Raw genomic sequence first — 22,783 nt, forward strand, 5'->3', positions numbered from 1 at the left:
TTGCGTATATGTTTAAAAACATTGAAGCTATGATGATTTGCAGCTCAATTATTTGATAGTTATTTATTATATTTGTATTATTTTATATATTTGTATTATTTCTTCTATGGGAGCTATATGATATAGTTGTCCGATTTTGATAAAATTTAAACCATAATTCTGAAATATTTAACCATTGCTATATGTCGAAGAACTAAACAAAAAATTAAAAAACAGAAAAGTTATAATTTTTTTTCATTTATTTTTCTGATTGTTCCTGTGGGAGCTATATGCTATTGTCGTCCGATTTTGATGAAATTTAAATCGTAAATCGGAAATATTTAACCATTACTGAATGTCGAAGAACTAAACACAAAATTAAGAAACAGAAAAGTTATAATTTTTTTTTATTTATTTTTCCGATTGTTCCTATGGGAGCTATATGCTATAGTCGTCCGATCCGGCTCGTTCCGACTTATATACTACCTGAAATAAAAAGACAACTTTTGGAAAAGTTTCATGCAGATAGTTTAAAAACTGAGAGACTAGTTTGAATATTAACGGACGGACAGACGGACAGAAGGACAGACGGACATGGCTAGTTCGACTCTTCTAGCTGATCAAGAATATATATTGTATAGGGTCGGAAATGTCTCCTTCATTGCGTTACAAACTTCTGACTGAAATTGTAATATCCTCTGCAAGGGTTTAAAAACAGTGGAGTCAATTGCATAAATCAATTAGCACGCTCGGGTAATACAGATATACAAATCGTTTCTACATATACAGTAAAATCACAGCTTACTTAAACCAAACACCATCCAAAACTTTAACTTTAACCTATAAAATCTAAACTGAACCGTCTCACTTTGGGATAAGATCTCGTTTTTTTGGCATAAAAGCTAATTTTCGAAATTTTTAATAAAAAAAAGCAATACTATTTAATTTTAATATCAATAAATACAAAATAAAATTATACGCGCTACGTATTATTATTTTTCATAATCAATAGAATCGATCAATGGCCTCATAGTAAAAGATGCGCTTTTTTTACTCCAACTTTTTTGACGACGTACAAAGTTTTCCAAAATTAATAAAAAATACAAAATATGGAAAACCAACGTCAAGGTGTGTTTTAACACTAGTTAAATTTTGTCATTACTGTTTGTTTTGTCTAATTATTACTGGTTTGGTATTTATACATTTTAGCCGAAAATTAAAAAAAGTTAATTTTGATCTGTTAAGTTTTAGGTTTAAATCCACGCGAATCAACGCAAGGTTTTTATTGTAAATGTATTGACAAAATAAGAAAGAATCAAGTGCTATTGTTCCAATTTACCAAATTAATTCTCAAAATGCATCTCCAAAAAATCACAAAATAGCCAATCAAAAATAATCTAAATACTTAAAAAATACTGAGTCACAACGGAATGTACAGCATACTACTCGCAACAGCGAGTATATATATATAACACCTGTTTTTTATTTTCACTTCTGATGAACCTGCAAAAAGTTCTGCTGCCAAGTTTTAAATATTTTTTTTTAAATTTCAATCAATTTTTTTATTGATCAGGTTTCTTTAAATTAAAAAAAAATATTATATTCAATCATCAAAAAATTTCAAGAGCCATACCATGGAGGAGTTCAGCTCGCCTGTATCCTAGCTGAATGCGGCCTATAATGCATTCAATCCCGCAAATATTATGACAAATGATGGGGCTATAAAGGAACATAATTGATTCATTCATTCCTAATTTTTTTTAACTATACGATTTTAGGTAAGTGCGAGCAAGACAAAGGTATGACGATTCCAATGAATGAAGAAAATTGACAGAACCCGATACCCGATAGTAAAAAATACTAGACTGAATTGGGTAAAAAAATGCCATTTGATAAAATACCACCAGGGTCTTTACATGACTGGGCAAAATTGTATTTAAAAAGTAAAATTTTGCTCATTCATTGGAGTTGACGACAAAACGGATGGAAACAGCGAGACCACGGCTCTAATTGAGTCATCTATACTATACAAATAACAAGAAAGCAAACTTCGGCAAACCGAAGTTCATATACCCTTGCAGCTATTGCAAGAATTAAACATTTTTGAAAACATTAAAATTATGATTTACTTGCGTATATGTTTAAAAACATTGAAGCTATGATGATTTGCAGCTCAATTATTTGATAGTTATTTATTATATTTGTATTATTTTATATATTTGTATTATTTCTATGGGAGATATATGATATAGTTGTCCGATTTTGATAAAATTTAAACCATAATTCTGAAATATTTAACCATTGCTATATGTCGAAGAACTAAACAAAAAATTAAAAAACAAAAAAGTTATAATTTTTTTCATTTATTTTTCCGATGGTTCCTGTGGGAGCTATATGGTATTGTCGTCCGATTTTGATGAAATTTAAATCGTAAATCGGAAATATTTAACCATTACTGAATGTCGAAGAACTAAACAAAAAAATAAGAAACAGAAAAGTTATAATTTTTTTTCATTTATTTTTCCGATTGTTCCTATGGGAGCTATATGCTATAGTCTTCCGATCCGGCTCGTTCCGACTTATATACTACCTGCAATAAAAAGACAACTTTTGGGAAAGTTTTATGCAGATAGTTTTAAAACTGAGAGACTAGTTTGAATAAAAACGGACGGACAATCTAAACTGAACCGTCTCCCTTTGGGATAAGATCTGGTTTTTTTGACATAAACGCTAATTTTCGAAAATTCTAAATAAAAAAATCAATACTATTTAATTTTAATATCAATAAATACAAAATAAAATTATACGCGCTACGTATTATTATTTTTCTTAATCAATAGAATCGATTAATGGCCTCATAGTAAAAGATGCGCTCTTTTTACTCCAACTTTTTTGACGACGTACAAAGTTTTCCAAAATTAATAAAAAATACAAAATATGGAAAACCAACGTCAAGGTGTGTTTTAACACTAGTTAAATTTTGTCATTACTGTTTGTTTTGTCTAATTATTACTGGTTTGGTATTTATACATTTTAGCCGAAAATTAAAAAAAGTTCATTTTGATCTGTTAAGTTTTAGGTTTAAATCCACGCGAATCAACGCAAGGTTTTTATTGTAAATGTATTGACAAAATAAGAAAGAATCAAGTGCTATTGTTCCAATTTAACCCATATAAAAAAAAAAACAATTAAAAGCTTTTTACTTGTTTATTTACTCAGCGTTGCTGGACGTCTGGACAAGCACGCACAACAAAATCCTCTCAAAAGAGTTGTAGCGACCATTCACACAGGCAACCCCTGATTCAAAAACAGCTGATCGGCCTACTAGAAGTAAACAAACCTTAATAGAAGAATATAACACAAAATTCAATTTTACTTTCAAACAAAATGGATATTAACGCAAAACATAATACAATTTGGACATTCGCAAGTGGAAAGTTTTTCCATGATCCATCCATTAATTTCTGCTGGATTTCCACAAAAATATGAGTGCTTTCCGCGTCAATTATAGGTAGTCCAGCCTTTTGCCCCGCAGGTCAAATGAAAGCCAATACCTACCTATTTTCCATATTATAGAGTTGGCATTTGTTAATTTAAATACCAAATTAATTCCCAAAATGCATCTCCAAAAAATCACAAAATAGCCAATCAAAAATAATCTAAATACTTAAAAAATACTGAGTCACAACGGAAAGTACAGTATACTACTCGCAACAGCGAGTATATATATATAACACCTGTTTTTTATTTTCACTTCTGATGAACCTACAAAAAGTTCTGCTGCCAAGTTTAAAATATTTTTTTTTAAATTTCAATCAATTTTTTATTGATCAGGTTTCTTTAAATTAAAAAAAAATATTATATTCAATCATCAAAAAATTTCAAGAGCCATACCATGGAGGAGTTCAGCTCGTCTGTATACTAGCTGAATGCGGCCTATAATGCATTCAATCCTGCAAATCTTATGACAAATGATGGGGCTATAAAGGAACATAATTGATTCATTCATTCCTAATTTTTTTTAACTACCCGATTTTAGGTAAGTGCGAGCAAGACAAACGTATGACGATTCCAATGAATGAGGAAAATTGACAGAACCCGATACCCGATAGTAAAAAATACTAGACTGAATTGGGTAAAAAAAATGCCATTTGATAAAATACCACCAGGGTCTTTACATGACTGGGCAAAATTGTATTTAAAAAGTAAAATTTTGCTCATTCATTGGAGTTGACGACAAAACGGATGGAAACAGCGAGACCACGGCTCTAATTGAGTCATCTATACTATACAAATAACAAGAAAGCAAACTTCGGCAAACCGAAGTTCATATACCCTTGCAGCTATTGCAAGAATTAAACATTTTTGAAAACATTAAAATTATGATTTACTTGCGTATATGTTTAAAAACATTGAAGCTATGATGATTTGCAGCTCAATTATTTGATAGTTATTTATTATATTTGTATTATTTTATATATTTGTATTATTTCTATGGGAGCTATATGATATAGTTGTCCGATTTTGATAAAATTTAAACCATAATTCTGAAATATTTAACCATTGCTATATGTCGAAGAACTAAACAAAAAATTAAAAAACAGAAAAGTTATAATTTTTTTTCATTTATTTTTCTGATTGTTCCTGTGGGAGCTATATGCTATTGTCGTCCGATTTTGATGAAATTTAAATCGTAAATCGGAAATATTTAACCATTACTGAATGTCGAAGAACTAAACACAAAATTAAGAAACAGAAAAGTTATAATTTTTTTTTATTTATTTTTCCGATTGTTCCTATGGGAGCTATATGCTATAGTCGTCCGATCCGGCTCGTTCCGACTTATATACTACCTGAAATAAAAAGACAACTTTTGGAAAAGTTTCATGCAGATAGTTTAAAAACTGAGAGACTAGTTTGAATATTAACGGACGGACAGACGGACAGACGGACAGAAGGACAGACGGACATGGCTAGTTCGACTTTCCTAGCTGATCAAAAATATATATTGTATAGGGTCGGAAATGTCTCCTTCATTGCGTTACAAACTTCTGACTGAAATTGTAATATCCTCTGCAAGGGTTTAAAAACAGTGGAGTCAATTGCATAAATCAATTAGCACGCTCGGGTAATACAGATATACAAATCGTTTCTACATATACAGTAAAATCACAGCTTACTTAAACCAAACACCATCCAAAACTTTAACTTTAACCTATAAAATCTAAACTGAACCGTCTCACTTTGGGATAAGATCTCGTTTTTTTGGCATAAAAGCCAATTTTCGAAATTTCTATATAAAAAAAGCAATACTATTTAATTTTAATATCAATAAATATAAAATAAAATTATACGCGCTACGTATTATTATTTTTTATAATCAATAGAATCGATCAATGGCCTCATAGTAAAAGATGCGCTTTTTTTACTCCAACTTTTTTGACGACGTACAAAGTTTTCCAAAATTAATAAAAAATACAAAATATGGAAAACCAACGTCAAGGTGTGTTTTAACACTAGTTAAATTTTGTCGTTACTGTTTGTTTTGTCTAATTATTACTGGTTTGGTATTTATACATTTTAGCCGAAAATTAAAAAAAGTTCATTTTGATCTGTTAAGTTTTAGGTTTAAATCCACGCGAATCAACGCAAGGTTTTAATGTAAATGTATTGACAAAATAAGAAAGAATCAAGTGCTATTGTTCCATTTTACCCAATATAAAAAACAAAACAAAAGCTATTTACTTGTTTATTTACTCAGCGTTGCTGGACGTCTGGACAAGCACGCACAACAAAATCCTCTTAAAAGAGTTGTAGCGACCATTCACTCAGGCACCCGCTGATTCAAAAACAGCTGATCGGTCTACTAGAAGTAAACAATCCTTAATAGAAGAATATAACCAAAAATTCAATTTTACTGCCAAACAAAATGGATATTAACGCAAAACTTAATACAATTTGGACATTCGCAAGTGGATCCATCCATTAATTTCTGCTGGATTTCCACAAAAATATGAGTGCTTTCCGCGCGCCAATTGTAGGTAGTCCAGCCTTTTGCCCCGCAGGTCAAATGAAAGCCAATACCTTCCTATTTTACATACTATAGAGTTGGCATTTGTTAATTTAATTACCAAATTAATTGCCAAAATGCATCTCCAAAAAATTACAAAATAGCCAATCAAAAATTATCTAAATACTTAAAAAATACTGAGTCACAACGGAATGTACAGCATACTACTCGCAACAGCGAGTATATATATATAACACCTGTTTTTTATTTTCACTTCTGATGAACCTGCAAAAAGTTCTGCTGCCAAGTTTTAAATATTTTTTTTTTAAATTTCAATCAATTTTTTGTTGATCAGGTTTCTTTAAATTAAAAAAATATTTATTCAATCATCAAAAAATTTCAAAAGCCATACTTAATACAATTTGGACATTCGCAAGTGGAAAGTTTTTCCATGATCCATCCATTAATTTCTGCGGGATTTCCACAAAAATATGAGTGCTTTCCGCGTCAATTGTGATAGTCCAGCCTTTTGCCCCGTAGGTCAAATGAAAGCCAATACCTACCTATTTTCCATATTATAGAGTTGGCATTTGTTAATTTAAATACCAAATTAATTCCCAAAATGCATCTCCAAAAAATCACAAAATAGCCAATCAAAAATAATCTAAATACTTAAAAAATACTGAGTCACAACGGAATGTACAGCATACTACTCGCAACAGCGAGTATATATATATAACACCTGTTTTTTATTTTCACTTCTGATGAACCTGCAAAAAGTTCTGCTGCCAAGTTTTAAATATTTTTTTTTAAATTTCAATCAATTTTTTTATTGATCAGGTTTCTTTAAATTAAAAAAAATATTATATTCCATCATCAAAAAATTTCAAGAGCCATACCATGGAGGAGTTCAGCTCGCCTGTATACTAGCTGAATGCGGCCTATAATGCATTCAATCCCGCAAATATTATGACAAATGATGGGGCTATAAAGGAACATAATTGATTCATTCATTCCTAATTTTTTTTAACTATACGATTTTAGGTAAGTGCGAGCAAGACAAAGGTATGACGATTCCAATGAATGTAGAAAATTGACAGAACCCGATACCCGATAGTAAAAAATACTAGACTGAATTGGGTAAAAAAAAATGCCATTTGATAAAATACCACCAGGGTCTTTACATGACTGAGCAAAATTGTATTTAAAAAGTAAAATTTTGCTCATTCATTGGAGTTGACGACAAAACGGATGGAAACAGCGAGACCACGGCTCTAATTGAGTCATCTATACTATACAAATAACAAGAAAGCAAACTTCGGCAAACCGAAGTTCATGTACCCTTGCAGCTATTGCAAGAATTAAACATTTTTGAAAACATTAAAATTATGATTTACTTGCGTATATGTTTAAAAACATTGAAGCTATGATGATTTGCAGCTCAATTATTTGATAGTTATTTATTATATTTGTATTATTTTATATATTTGTATTATTTCTATGGGAGCTATATGATATAGTTGTCCGATTTTGATAAAATTTAAACCATAATTCTGAAATATTTAACCATTGCTATATGTCGAAGAACTAAACAAAAAATTAAAAAACAGAAAAGTTATAATTTTTTTCATTTATTTTTCTGATTGTTCCTGTGGGAGCTATATGCTATTGTCGTCCGATTTTGATGAAATTTAAATCGTAAATCGGAAATATTTAACCATTACTGAATGTCGAAGAACTAAACACAAAATTAAGAAACAGAAAAGTTATAATTTTTTTTTATTTATTTTTCCGATTGTTCCTATGGGAGCTATATGCTATAGTCGTCCGATCCGGCTCGTTCCGACTTATATACTACCTGAAATAAAAAGACAACTTTTGGAAAAGTTTCATGCAGATAGTTTTAAAACTGAGAGACTAGTTTGAATATTAACGGACGGACAGACGGACAGAAGGACAGACGGACATGGCTAGTTCGACTTTCCTAGCTGATCAAGAATATATATTGTATAGGGTCGGAAATGTCTCCTTCATTGCGTTACAAACTTCTGACTGAAATTGTAATATCCTCTGCAAGGGTTTAAAAACAGTGGAGTCAATTGCATAAATCAATTAGCACGTTCGGGTAATACAGATATACAAATCGTTTCTACATATACAGTAAAATCACAGCTTACTTAAACCAAACACCATCCAAAACTTTAACTTTAACCTATAAAATCTAAACTGAACCGTCTCACTTTGGGATAAGATCTCGTTTTTTTGGCATAAAAGCTAATTTTCGAAATTTCTATATAAAAAAAGCAATACTATTTAATTTTAATATCAATAAATATAAAATAAAATTATACGCGCTACGTATTATTATTTTTCATAATCAATAGAATCGATCAATGGCCTCATAGTAAAAGATGCGCTTTTTTTACTCCAACTTTTTTGACGATGTATAAAGTTTTCCAAAATTAATAAAAAATACAAAATATGGAAAACCAACGTCAAGGTGTGTTTTAACACTAGTTAAATTTTGTCGTTACTGTTTGTTTTGTCTAATTATTACTGGTTTGGTATTTATACATTTTAGCCGAAAATTAACAAAAGTTAATTTTGATCTGTTAAGTTTAAGGTTAAAATCCACACGAATCAACGCAAGGTTTTAATGTAAATGTATTGACAAAATAAGAAAGAATCAAGTGCTATTGTTCCATTTTACCCAATATAAAAAACAAAACAAAAGCTATTTACTTGTTTATTTACTCAGCGTTGCTGGACGTCTGGACAAGCACGCACAACAAAATCCTCTTAAAAGAGTTGTAGCGACCATTCACTCAGGCACCCGCTGATTCAAAAACAGCTGATCGGTCTACTAGAAGTAAACAATCCTTAATAGAAGAATATAACCAAAAATTCAATTTTACTGCCAAACAAAATGGATATTAACGCAAAACTTAATACAATTTGGACATTCGCAAGTGGAAAGTTTTTCCATGATCCATCCATTAATTTCTGCTGGATTTCCACAAAAATATGAGTGCTTTCCGCGCCAATTGTAGGTAGTCCAGCCTTTTGCCCCGCAGGTCAAATGAAAGCCAATACCTTCCTATTTTACATATTATAGAGTTGGCATTTGTTAATTTAATTACCAAATTAATTGCCAAAATGCATCTCCAAAAAATCACAAAATAGCCAATCAAAAATAATCTAAATACTTAAAAAATACTGAGTCACAACGGAATGTACAGCATACTACTCGCAACAGCGAGTATATATATATAACACCTGTTTTTTATTTTCACTTCTGAAGAACCTGCAAAAAGTTCTGCTGCCAAGTTTTAAATATATATTTTTTTTTAAATTTCAATCAATTTTTTATTGATCAGGTTTCTTTAAATTAAAAAAAAAAATATTATATTCAATCATCAAAAAATTTCAAGAACCATACCATGGAGGAGTTCAGCTCGCCTTTATACTAGATGAATGCAAATATTATGACAAATGATGGGGCTATAAAGGAACATAATTGATTATAGGCTTATGACACTACATTGCTGGCCTCATTCATTCCTAATTTTTTTAACTATACGATTTTAGGTAAGTGCGAGCAAGACAAACGTATGACGATTCCAATGAATGAAGAAAATTGACAGAACCCGATACCCGATAGTAAAAAATACTAGACTGAATTGGGTAAACAAAATGACATTTGATAAAATACCACCAGGGTCGTTAATCACTGGGCAAAATTGTATTTAAAAAGTAAAATTTTGCTCATTCATTGGAGTTGACGACAAAACGGATGGAAAAAGCGAGACCACGGCTCTAATTGAGCCATCTATATTATACAAATAACAAGAAAGAAAGCAAACTTCGGCAAACCGAAGTTCATATACCCTTGCAGCTATTGCAAGAATTAAACATTTTTGAAAACATTAAAATTATGATTTACTTGCGTATATGTTTAAAAACATTGAAGCTATGATGATTTGCAACTCAATTATTTGATAGTTATTTTATATATTTGTATTATTTCTATGGGAGCTATATGATATAGTCGTCCGATTTTGATAAAATTTAAACCATAATTCTGAAACATTAAACCATTGCTATATGTCGAAGAACTAAACAAAAAATTAAAAAACAGAAAAGTTATAATTATTTTTCATTTATTTTTCTGATTGTTCCTGTGGTAGCTATATGCTATTGTCGTCCGATTTTGATGAAATTTACACCGTAAATCTGAAATATTTAACCATTACTGAACTGAAGAACTAAAAAAAAATTTAAGAAACAGAAAAGTTATAATTTTTTTTCAATTATGTATCCGATTGTTCCTATTGGAGCTATATGCTATAGTCGTCCGATCCGGCTCGTTCCGACTTATATACTACCTGCAATAGAAAGACAACTTTTGGGAAAGTTTCATGCAGATAGCTTTAAAATTGAGAGACTAGTTTGCATATAAACGGACAGACAGACGGACAGACGGACGGACAGACGGACGGACAGACGGACATGGCTAGATCGACTCTACTAGTGATGCTGATCAAGAATATATATACTTTATAGGGTCGGAGATGTCTGCTTCACTGCGTTGCAAACTTCTGACTGAAATTATAATACCCTCTGCAAGGGTATAAATATATAATAAATTGTCATCGAACAATTTTATTTTGAGGCGTTTTCGTGGCCTTACAACAACAAAAAAAAAGTGATTAATTAAAATCAGGCGTATTCGAGGCCACACATCGAAAAAGAGCAAAAAAAAAAAAAAAAAAAAAAGTATATATATATATATATATATTTTTAAACTATCAGTGACAAAAACAAATATTAAAAAAAAAAAAAACCCTATTAACTGTTCAAAAATAAATAAAACAAGAAAGAAAGAAAAACTTCGGCAAGCCGAAGTTCATATACCCTTGCAGCTATTGCATGAATTAAATACTTTTGAAAACATTTAAATTATGATTTACTTGAGTATATGCTGAAAAACAGTGAAGCTATGATGATTTGCAGCTCAATTATTTAATAGTTATTTTATATATTTGTATTATTTCTGTGGGAGCTATATGATATAGTCGTCCGATTTTGAAAAATTTAAACCATAATTCTGAAACATTTAACCATTGCTATATGTCGAAGAACTAAACAAAAAATTAAAAAACAGAAAAGTTATAATTTTCTTTCATTTATTTGTTCAATTGTTCCTGTGCGAGCTATATGCTATTATCGTCCGATTTTGATGAAATTTACACCCTAAATCGGAAATATTTAACCATTACTGAACTGAAAAAATAAACAAAAAATTAAGAAACAGAACAGTTATAATTTTTTTAATTTATTTTTCCGACTTATATACTACCTGCAATAAAAAGTAACTTTTGGGAAAGTTTCATGCAGACAGCTTTAAAACTGAGAGACTAGTTTGAATACAAACGGACGGACAGACGGACGGACAGATCGACTCTACTAGTGATGCTGATCAAGAATATATATACTTTATAGGGTCGGAAACATCTCCTTCACTGCGTTGCAAACTACTGACTGAAATTATAATACCGTCTGCAAGGGTATAAAAACAGTATGCTATAATTTTTTTCCCGATTGTTCCTATGAGAGCTATATGCTATAGTCGTCCAGTCCGGCTCGTTCCGACTTGAAGTACCTCACCTGCAATAGAAACAAAACTTTTGGGAAAGTTTCATGCAGATAGCTTAAAAACAGAGAGACTAGTTTGCGTAGAAACGGACGGACAGACGGACAGAAGGACAGACGGACATGGCTAGTTCGACTCTCCTAGTGATGCTGATCAAGAATATATATACTGCATAGGGTCGGAAATGTCTCCTTCACTGCGTTGCAATCTTCTGACTGAAATTGTAATATCCTCTGCAAGGGTATAAAAACAGTGGAGTCAATTGCATAAATCAATTAGCACGCTCGGGTAATACAGATATACAAATCGTTTCTACATATACAGTAAAATCACAGCTTACTTAAACCAAACACCATCCAAAACTTTAACGACCTATAAAATTTAAACTGAACCGTCTCCCTTTGGGATAAGATCTCGTTTTTTTGGCATAAAAGCTAATTTTCGAAGTTTCTAAATAAAAAAAACAGAACTAATTAATTTTAATATCAATAAATATAGTAAAAGATGCGCTTTTTTTACTCCAACTTTTTTGAAAGTTTTCCAAAGTTAATAAAAAATACAAAATATGGAAAACCAACGTCAAGGTGTTTTTTGACACTAGTTAAATTTTGTCGTTACTGTTTGTTTTGTCTAATTATTACTGGTTTGGTATTTATACATTTTAGCCGAAAATAAACAAAAGTTAATTTTGATCTGTTAAGTTTTAGGTTTAAATCCACGCGAATCAACGCAAGGTTTTAATGTAAATGTATTTACAAAATATGAAAAAAAATTCAAGTGCTATTGTTCCATTTTACCCAATATAAAAAACAAAACAAAAAATTAAAAGCTATTTACTTGTTTATTTACTCAGCGTTGCTGGACGTCTGGACAAGGCCGCACAACAAAATCCTACTAAAAGAGTTGTAGCGACCATTCACTCAGGCAACCGCTGATTCAAAAACAGCTGATCGGCCTACTAGAAGTAAACAAACCTTAATAGAAGAATATAACCAAAAATTCAATTTTACTGCCAAACAAAATGGATATAACGCAAAACTTAATACAATTAGGACATTCGCAAGTGGAAAGTTTTTCCATGATCCATCCATTAATTTCTGCTGGATTTCCACAAAAATATGAGTGCTTTCCGCGCCAATTGTAGGTAGTCCAGCCTTTTGCCCCGCAGGTCAAATGAAAGCCAATACCTTCCTATTTTCCATATTATAGAGTTGGCATTTGTTAATTTAATTACCAAATTAATTGCCAAAATGCATCTCCAAAAAATCACAAAATAGCCAATCAAAAATAATCTAAATACTTAAAAAATACTGAGTCACAACGGAATGTACAGCATACTACTCGCAACAGCGAGTATATAAGTTAACACCCAAAATAATACAATTTCTCAGACAGAGGAAATGAGTAAGCATTGATTGCACAACAAACAGCAAAGCAATGCCCTCAATAATAGAATTTCCCAAACCGAAGAAGAGAGCATTAATTGCACAACTAACAGCAAAGCAATGCTCTCAATAAAGTTCTAACGAACTTAGCTTGCACCTTTTGGTCAGCGATCGTGGGAATGCAGAATAGTCAATTTCCAAAGTTGATCGAACTCAACTTAGTGCATACAACAAAAACTATAATTAAAATGCACTGGCCAATTACAATTAAGTTTGGCCAACGGCGACGGCGACCAAGAGCAGCAACCAATAATATGAAAGAACGTCAGCAGAAACATCAACAGCGGCAGAGACGGCGGCAGCGATGGAGCGACGCGTAGCTATAAAAACAATTGTTTAATCTAAGTAAGTTAGTTCTTAATCCAACTCAATAAAGGAAAGTTTGATTTTTTTATATAAAAATCATAACCAATCTTTTAACTGGCGCCCGAGCAGGGACCTGAATAAAACCGCGAAAGGATAACAAGTTCCGCGTCTCGCGAAGTTCAGAAAGTAAAAAATTCTGACGTTTCGTTTCAAACCTCCGCCTAATCAGCGAGAAGTAAAAAACCAAAAATACCGAGATTCGGAAGTGCAAAAGTGCCGTAAATTGTCACTCCTGAAAAAAACAGGACTTGTACCCGGTGGAATAATCAGTCCAAATTTTATCGCCGTGATCCCTTTAGTATCCGTTCGAAGGGAACGTGAATTAAGGTACAGAGAAGGCCCCTTAGTAAACTCACACTCAGGAGAGATCGTTGCAGAGTGAGATAAAACGGAATCTGCCGAGCCTGTCATCACGAGAGCACGCCGAGATATGTTACTACTGTAAGAATAGTTTTAAGCAATTTATTAACAAAAACATAAAAAATATTTAATCGAAAAATATTCAAAGAAGAAAAAGTTTTACCCAAATATAAAGTGTAGAAGACATATTTTAGTAAGTTAAAAAGAAAAAATCCAAAATATAGGGAAAATAAAAATTCCCACACAATAATTACAAAGGTAATAAAAAATCGCACACCCTAATTCTTAGAAGACAACTTCCGAATTCTGAATAACTAAAATTAAAAAAATTAAATTAAACTTTTCGCTGCTCATATATCCATACCCAAAATGACCGAACAAGATTTGGCAGACAGACTCGCGAATCTTACCGGACCCTCATCAGCCAGTTCCACACAAATAAACACACGAATCATGACCGAGAGGGACATTAAGGAAAAAATAAAAACAATCTTAGAGACAAATCTCAGTAGACTAGTAAAGGAAATACTTAATCCAAATAAAGATTTTTCCAAATATACAGACCAAACAATTAAAAGAGAATTAACGCACAATCTTAGTGAGTTAGATAAATTACCAGACATTGTTCGGACACTTAGAGACTTTTCAGGAAACAAAAGTGAATATTCATCATGGAGGAAGTGTCGAGAGGGTGTTAAAAATCTATGAAAACAGAATTGGTTCACCAAAATATTATGGAATTCTTTTAGCAATCCGTAACAAAATTACTGGTCAAGCGGACGCAGTATTAGAATCATATAATACCCCCTTAGATTGGACAGCTATTTCAAAATGCCTAACAGCGCATCTCGCCGACAAGCGCGACTTAAAGACCTTAGAATATCAACTATATGCTCTTAACCAAGGTAACAATACTATAGATGAATATTATCAGGCAGTTTATCAACAATTATCACTAATTCTGAACCAAATTGGCAGCTTAGATGCCTCACAAGAAACTATACAATCTCTGACAGCCATGTATAGGGAAAAAGCCTTAGACACTTTTGTCAGAGGACTTAATGGAAACCTAACACAATTGCTGGCCATTAAAGAACCACATGACTTAGGACACGCTCTACATTTATGCAGTCTGCTAGAGAATCAAAATGCTAGGAATAACCAGACACCAAAAACTCCGTATTTAGGGAGGGCACCCATGCTACCACCTAAACCTCAACAACCATATCGGATGGTAGCCGTCAAACAAAATTTCCATCCGCATCTCTACCATAACCCAAACCAATCCGGAAAACCCCTAATTACTCAAACTAACCAATTCAAATCTTATAGTCAACCTTATACAAACCAATCCGGTGTAGTAGCGTCCTATAACATACCAAAACCTCCGCCACGACCACAACCGAAACCGGTACCCATGGACGTAGATCAGTCAGTTCGATCACGTCATATAAATTATATGAACAAACCAGCAAATAATGATTATGCAGGGAAAAGACCTCTCAGCACCGCTAATGCCCCAAATAATAATAAGATGCCAAGACAGTTCCATATTCAACCAGAGACAGGAAGTAACGCGCAGCAAAATTCAGATGAAGCTTCATCAAGTTCAGAACAAGAGTATTATCAGTTGGCAGAAGAAAATAACGTTAACGAACTTCAGGAGGAATATGTATGGCAAAGCGATAACGAACAACAAGAATACATAGATATGTCAGAACTTTATTTTTTAGAATAAATCGTTCCTCACTACCTTACTTTAAAGTAACCACGGGGAACGGAAAAATTCTAAAATTCTTAATCGACACGGGCTCCAATCAAAATTATATTCAAAATCAATTAGTACCAAATCCAAAGCCAAATGAGAACACTTTTTCAGTTAGTTCAGTCGGTGGTAACAATAAAATAACACAACACGCAATACTTAAGCTCGCTAATATTTCGGATACACCCATGAAATTCTTTTTACTAGACACCCTGAAAACCTTTCATGGTATCTTGGGCAATGACACAATGAAAAGACTAGGAGCAATAATAGATGTAAAAAATGATGTATTAATTCTCGGAAATAAACGCAAAATTAAAATTCATCAACTAGCGACACAAGCAGTAAATACAATTGGACCGCAAGTCAGCCATATGACCGAGTCACAAAAATCAATAATAAAACTCCTCGTACAAGGCCACAAAATCCTCTTCGCAGATCCCGATTCAAAGTTAGCATACACAACTAAAGTAGTAGGTGAGATCAGAACTTCATCAGATTCTCCAGTTTACGGAAAACATAACCCATACCCAATATCACTCAAACAAGAGGTAGAAAAACAAATAACTGAGATGCTAAGAGATGGTATTATAAGACCTTCAAGATCACCATATAATGCACCAGTCTGGGTAGTTCCGAAAAAGTCCGGCCAGTCCGAAGAAAAAAGGTACAGATTAGTAATTGATTATAGGAAACTTAATGAAGTTACTATCTCAGATCGGTATCCCATACCCGAAATTGGAGAAATTATTGCGCAGCTCGGGGACAACAAATATTTTTCGGTATTAGATCTCAAGAGCGGTTTTCATCAAATACCACTGAAAGATACAGACATAGAAAAAACAGCATTCGCGGTAAATGGCGGAAAATATGAATTTACGAGACTCCCATTCGGTTTGAAAAATTCCCCTTCCATTTTTCAAAGAGCATTAGACGACATATTGAGAGAATACATAGGGAAAATTTGCTATGTATACGTTGATGATATTATAGTCTTTAGCAAAAACGAAGTGGAGCACGGCAAAAACTTGGAAAGAGTATTTTCAACGCTACAAAACGCAAATATGAGGGTTCAAATAGAGAAATGCCATTTTTTTAAAAACGAAGTAGACTTCTTGGGGTACACAATATCAGAAAATGGAGTAAAAACCAACATAGATAAAATAAAAGCGATTACAAAATTTCCAGTCCCAAAAACATTAAAAGATCTCCGTTCCTTTTTGGGCATGACAGGTTATTATAGGCGGTTCATAAAAGATTACGCCAAAATAGCAAAACCCCTAACCATTCTTCTAAGAGGCGAAGAAGGCCGGATATCTTAGACCAAGTCAAGCAGAACTGCTATCAACTTGAGCAAAGATGCGATTACAGCATTCGAGAAACTTAAAAATACTCTCGTCTCCAGGGAGGTTTCCCTTGCCTATCCAGATTTCGGAAAAGAATTTCAATTGACTACTGACGCTTCAAGTTACGCAATAGGCACAGTATTGGAACAAAATCATAGGCCAATAACGTTCATTTCACGCACCCTGTCAAAGACTGAAGAGAACTACGCAACTAACGAAAGAGAGATGCTCGCGATCGTTTGGGCGCTCCAAAGTTTAAGACATTATCTTTACGGGTATTCAAAAGTGGTAATATACATGTATCACCAACCCTTGAGTTTTTCGAATAGCGTAAATAACCATAACGCTAAGCTTAAACGCTGGAGAGACCTCATTGGCGAGTATAACCACGAGATCAGGTACAAGCCCGGAGTAGCTAATGTGGTAGCGGACGCGTTGTCCCGGGCCCCCGCAGAAATTAATTCAATCAGCTCCTCAGCATCAGCCAATAGCGACGAAAGCTCGTCACACAACCTCATATTTTCAGTAGAAGCTCCAATTAACGTATTTAAAAACCAATTATTATTACTGACTGCCGATACAGAATCCTATAGCTTCGAAATGCCATTCCCAACATACCACAGACACATAATTAAACAAAAATCTTACACGGAAGAAAAACTTATTGCAATTTTAACTAGTAAACTTGATCCGAAGCTTATAAACGGAATCATTACATCCGAAGAGGTAATGGGAAAAATTCAAAACATTTACCCTACCTATTTTAAATCATACAAGGTAAGGTTTACTCAAAACGAAATAGACGACGTAACTTCGGAGTCCCAACAAAACGAAATAATTATCCTCGATCATAAACGAGCCCATAGAGATGCAAAAGAGAACAAATTACAAATATTGAAGAATTATTTCTTTCCACAACTTACCAAGAAAATCCAAGCAATAGTTCAAGCCTGTCAAACTTGTAAAGAATCAAAATACGATAGACACCCCCCAAAAGGAGAAATCCAACCGACCCCTATTCCTAATTACCCAGGAGAAATAGTTCACATAGATATTTATATTACCGAAAAACATAGAGTCTTAACGGGAATTGACAAGTTTTCAAAATATGTTCAAGTAAAAATTTTAGAGTCAAGAGCATCTGAAGATATTAAAAATCCGTTGAGGGAAATGTTAATTGCTTTCGGTATGCCGAAATGGATAATAATGGACAACGAACGATCATTTGGCTCAGCAGCAATAAAGTTTATGTTAGAAGATGAACTCAAAATATCATTACACACCACCGCACCGTACGCATCGACAAGTAACGGACAAATAGAATAGTTTCATTCAACCCTATCTGAAATCATGCGGTGTCTCAAAAAAGACAATGGGAGCATATCATTTGAAGATTTAATCTTTAAAGCAGTTCAAGAATATAATAAATCGATACATTCTGTAACAAAAGAAAGACCCATAGACATATTTTTCAGAAGCACAATCTCTAGTTCAACAGAAGACATAGAAAAGAAACGAGAAGAAATAAAAAAGAAAATTAAAAATAAACAAACAGCCGACCTCGAATACCATAATCAAGGAAAAATATTACCAAAACTTTTTAAGCCAGGCGAAACTGTACATGTAAAAATAGATAAAAGATTAGGAACTAAACTTACACCTAGATACAAACCCGAGAAAGTAGCGGAAAATAGAACGACCACCATTAAAACACAAACCGGAAAAATCATACATAAAAATAATATAAGAACATAATTTTTCAGATTATTTTTACCAACATGCTTGGGAATAACTACAGTCCTCGACTATTCCAATTCACAAATCATCTCACTCGAAACCGGATTAGCGGCTAAACAAGACGGAACATTTAAAATCATCCACATCTTTAACCTACAAAGCTATGAAGAAACTCTGGCGAAGTTAGAAGAATCATTTCATTCACTCACCCCATCTCATCCATTACACCCATATCTTTCCTATGAACTAAAACAAATCCAAACGGATTTACGCATACTCCAAACTCAAAAAAGACAAAAAAGGGCAATAGGTACTGCATGGAAATGGCTGGCGGGATCGCCAGATCACCACGACTATCAGATCTTAGAAGACAAGATAAATGAGCAGCTAGAAAACAACAATAGACAAGTAGTAATTAACAGGTTAATTAATCAAAAAATAAACCAACTTACTAACGCTACTAATGCAATGTTGAAAATTACCCAGAGCTCGGAAGAAATCATAAATCAGAAAGCAAATATTTTAAAGTATAAAATTCAATTAATAAAAGAAGAAAAAATTAACATAATATACGCAATTACATGGGCCAAATCTAATACAATAAATTCATTTGTACTTACAAACACAGAAACCAAAATAGTGGAAGAAATTTTTAAAAAAGAAAATAACTTATTTTTTAACATAGAAGAATTATTGGAATTTGCTCGAATCAAGTTAGCCACAAATGGCAACGACCTTATTTACATTATTAGCTTACCAACCATTGAATCAGATAATTGTAAAACTTTAAAAATTAAAGCAATAAAAAAAGCCCAAATAATCAATGATATAAAATATGAAAATTTTTTAGAATGTAAGAGACAATTATTGGCAATAATTAAACCTTGTGAATCCTATAATGATAAGACAATTTGTAATTCAGAAAATTTGTTAGATTTAAGCAATGATACTTGCGTAAACGCTCTATTAAACCTTCGAGAACCAGAATGTAAGATGATCAACAATCAACATATACCGGATTTCGAAGAAATACTACCAGGCACCATCCTGCTAAACAACTTCAATGGACCAGTCTCACTAGATGAAAAACTTCTACAACTGCAAGGCTCTTTCATAATACAATATCGTAATTCGACGGTAACAATTGGTGAAACCATCTTCAAGTCAAAGGAAATCAACGTAGTCGAACCAGAACCTCCGTTATTCCAACTATTGGGCGAAAAGACTAAGTTAGAGGAAGTTCTCTCACTACAAATGGTCAAGGAACTCAACATTAACAACACAAAAGCGCTGGAAAAATTAAGAAGCAAGGCAACCATAGAATCTTCCGTTAGCTACGGATCCGCCATCATCCTACTACTACTTATAATAGGATCAATCACGGAACTCCTACGAAGACGTAAGTCAACGGAAAGGACACCAGTTTCCGTGCCAGAAACGCAAGAAAAGCCCACGCACTCCGGACCTGTACTCTACTACGTTGCGACCGAGGACAGTTGCGTTTAAGGAGGGAAGAGTTAACACCCAAAATAATACAATTTCTCAGACAGAGGAAATGAGTAAGCATTGGTTGCACAACAAACAGCAAAGCAATGCCCTCAATAATAGAATTTCCCAAACCGAAGAAGAGAGCATTAATTGCACAACTAACAGCAAAGCAATGATCTCAATAAAGTTCTAACGAACTTAGCTTGCACCTTTTGGTCAGCGATCGTGGGAATGCAGAATAGTCAATTTCCAAAGTTGATTGAACTCAACTTAGTGCATACAACAAAAACTATAATTAAAATGCACTGGCCAATTACAATTAAGTTTGGCCAACGGCGACGGCGACCAAGAGCAGCAACCAATAATATGAAAGAACGTCAGCAGAAACATCAACAGCGGCAGAGACGGCGGCAGCGATGGAGCGACGCGTAGCTATAAAAACAATTGTTTAATCTAAGTAAGTTAGTTCTTAATCCAACTCAATAAAGGAAAGTTTGATTTTTTTATATAAAAATCATAACCAATCTTTTAACTTATATATATAACACCTGTTTTTTATTTTCACTTCTGATGAACCTACAAAAAGTTCTGCTGCCAAGTTTAAAATATTTTTTTTTAAATTTCAATCAATTTTTTATTGATCAGGTTTCTTTAAATTAAAAAAAAATATTATATTCAATCATCAAAAAATTTCAAGAGCCATACCATGGAGGAGTTCAGCTCGTCTGTATACTAGCTGAATGCGGCCTATAATGCATTCAATCCTGCAAATCTTATGACAAATGATGGGGCTATAAAGGAACATAATTGATTCATTCATTCCTAATTTTTTTAACTATACGATTTTAGGTAAGTGCGAGCAAGACAAACGTATGACGATTCCAATGAATGAAGAAAATTGACAGAACCCGATACCCGATAGTAAAAAATACTAGACTGAATTGGGTAAAAAAAAATGCCATTTGATAAAATACCACCAGGGTCTTTACATGACTGGGCAAAATTGTATTTAAAAAGTAAAATTTTGCTCATTCATTGGAGTTGACGACAAAACGGATGGAAACAGCGAGACCACGGCTCTAATTGAGTCATCTATACTATACAAATAACAAGAAAGCAAACTTCGGCAAACCGAAGTTCATATACCCTTGCAGCTATTGCAAGAATTAAACATTTTTGAAAACATTAAAATTATGATTTACTTGCGTATATGTTTAAAAACATTGAAGCTATGATGATTTGCAGCTCAAATATTTGATAGTTATTTTATATATTTGTATTATTTCTATTGGAGCTATATGATATAGTCGACCGATTTTGATAAAACTTACACCATAATTCTGAAATATTTAACCATTGCTATATGTCGAAGAACTAAACAAAACATTAAGAAACAGAAAAGTAATCATTTTTTTTCATTTATTTTTCCTATTGTTCCTGTGGGAGCTATATACTATAGTTGTCCGATCCGGCCCGTTTTGACTTATATACTACCTGCAATAGAAAGACAACTTTTGGGAAAGTGTTATGCAGATAGCTTTAAAACTGAGAGACTAGTTTGCGTAGAAACGGACGGACGGACAGACGGACAGACGGACATGGCTAGATCGACTCGCCTAGTGATGCTGATCAAGAATATATATACTTTATTGGGTCGGAAGTGTCTCCATCACTGCGTTGCAAACTTTTGACTGAAATTATAATACGCTCGGCAAGGATATAAAAATGTTGCTAGCAACGAATATGCGGTTATATTAATATCAGGTTTCTACCAACTTGTTTCGCTCTAATATTTATACATGTTAAAAAATCTTGCGTATCAAAAGCTTTAAGATAAGTTATATGTTGGTGGTTTTTATTTATTTTTTGGAATCTGAGTAGCGAATTTAAATGAGTAGTTCATTTGGTCAACAAGGCAGTTTTTATACACTCATTCAAGTTAATAAATGGTTCCCTGTTTTTGTTGTCTGCTTATTTGTTCTCCAGCAGCTGCGGGTACTATATTCGAAAACTTAAAATAAGGCAGTCAGAGGGCCGCGGATGAAAGCTGAAGCACGAATATTTATAAATTGCAAGTTACTCGAAAAATCTAATAGAAAGCCGTTTTCGTTCATACCCTGTTTTTGCACATTCATATGTATGAATTTGGGCTACTTCCGTGCACCACGCTGCTTGCGCCACTTTCAGATTACAAATTATTGGCAAGCCACGGGATCAAAACGGGGAATTAGCAAACGGCGTTCCATTAAGCAAATTTAAGTTTTTTAGTTAAAATGGTTTGCGATATTTTGCAATGAAGCAAACAAACTTTTAGTAGAATTTTAAACTGTCGATGCTGTGTGACCACCTATCGCTTACATTTGTTTCCAAGCACTTATAAAAAAAGGTGCGTCAAGCTATCGTCAGTGATTTAGTGGCGATAATGGAATTGTGGAAAATTAACTGGTTGTATAGCCTTGCATAGGGTAGTATAATTTGGTAAAGCCTAATACTTAGATGGACGAACAGTTTCACTGTGTGCTTCGGTCATATTGTCAATCAGCTGGGCTGATTGAAAAACAAATTCATCTGAGAAATTAAAATCGAATATTTTGAATATAACGACGTCAGAGTTAAATTTGGTATTATAATCGT

At 33.1% G+C, this 22,783-nt stretch overlaps 1 protein-coding gene across 1 annotated transcript in view; it reads right to left on the reverse strand.

Moving 5' to 3' along the window:
- Positions 1-22,484, reverse strand: part of LOC108137722 (serine/threonine-protein kinase GA29083) — a 39,385-nt gene extending 16,901 nt beyond the window's left edge. Inside the window, exon 1 of the mRNA XM_041707807.1 lies at positions 22,266-22,484. The gene's annotated coding sequence lies outside the window, so the exon portion shown is untranslated. The remainder of the gene's footprint in view (positions 1-22,265) is intronic.
- Between the last annotated feature and the right edge of the window lie 299 nt (positions 22,485-22,783).

This window comes from Drosophila elegans, unplaced genomic scaffold, assembly GCF_018152505.1.
Source record: "Drosophila elegans isolate 14027-0461.03 unplaced genomic scaffold, ASM1815250v1 contig_184, whole genome shotgun sequence".
Classification (NCBI taxonomy): Eukaryota; Metazoa; Arthropoda; class Insecta; order Diptera; family Drosophilidae; genus Drosophila; species Drosophila elegans.